This window comes from Mustela nigripes, chromosome 3, assembly GCF_022355385.1.
Source record: "Mustela nigripes isolate SB6536 chromosome 3, MUSNIG.SB6536, whole genome shotgun sequence".
Lineage (NCBI taxonomy): Eukaryota > Metazoa > Chordata > Mammalia > Carnivora > Mustelidae > Mustela > Mustela nigripes.
Genome location: NC_081559.1, coordinates 173,823,502 through 173,824,828, shown reverse-complemented (window position 1 = coordinate 173,824,828; position 1,327 = coordinate 173,823,502).

Sequence of the window (1,327 nt, the reverse complement as noted above, 5' to 3'; positions counted from 1 at the left end):
TGAAATCAGCTGCGGTCAGTTCTATATTCAAGTAATATATATTTTCTCATCACAAGAAACTAAGGGTCAGGATTTCAGAGGAACAAAATGAAGCCAGAAAAACAGTTCGCATATGCTCCCAAACTTGCCCACAGGGCAAATGAGTTTGGTTGATCTGTGTTTGTGCCTTTAATAAATGCAGAGGTGCCATAGGAAAAGGTAAATAACTCTCATATCTTTGTTTCTGGGAATGGTTTCCTTGCTCATGTAATGTGGATTTTACACTCATTTCTCAGGGATATATGTATGTGCGCAATCCCTTTACTATCTAAGCATTTGTTAAGCTGATTACTGAGTGCATGCATTTTAATATTTCAAGTCTGAGACTTTTTATTCTTTTTCCAATTCTGCATTGTTATTTTTATGAAGCCACAAAAGCATACCCCTCTCAAAGGAAAGTTAATGGACTAATTTTGCCTGTTTTCTTCTAGTACAGAAGGGTATTACCCATGGGGAAAGAAAATCATAGTTTCATTAACCATTGCTGGAGCACTTTCCTGCTTTAAAATGCTGCCTTGGGCCTTACAGTGGGTGTCTGTGAAGAAACGTGACAGGGGATTTGATGCCATAGGTTTGACCTTCACTTCGTGTGGATAACTGCTGGTCCTTACAGAATATTCTTGTGTTGAGGAATTCCTTTCCTCCCTGAGGGTTCTCACGTAAGGGTAATAATGGGTTTAGATTTTTTACTTCTTTTGTTAAACTAGCAGATTGATATGGAAGGAGACTGACAATATAGTGAATGATGTGTTATAATTATGTTGAAACCACTGGTCCCATGTTAGCTGTTCATCAGTCACCCTGTTACCATAAAACTCATCAAAGGTGAAATACAAATGACATGGTCTAGACTGGCTCAGAGTCTTATGGTTTAGTCAGAAAATTACATTAGAAGCTGGAAGAATGCACTTAGAATGGCACAATTTTTGTTCAATCGAAAAGATGATCTACAGATCTATGTATGATATGCACACAGTTGGGTCTCAGAACTGTCTTTTGATTCTCAGGAGACTGACAATATAGTGAATGATGTGTTATAATTATGTTGAAACCACTGGTCCCATGTTAGCTGTTCATCAGTCACCCTGTTACCATAAAACTCATCAAAGGTGAAATACAAATGACATGGTCTAGACTGGCTCAGAGTCTTATGGTTTAGTCAGAAAATTACATTAGAAGCTGGAAGAATGCACTTAGAATGGCACAATTTTTGTTCAATCGAAAAGATGATCTACAGATCTATGTATGATATGCACACAGTTGGGTCTCAGAACTGTCTTTTGATTCT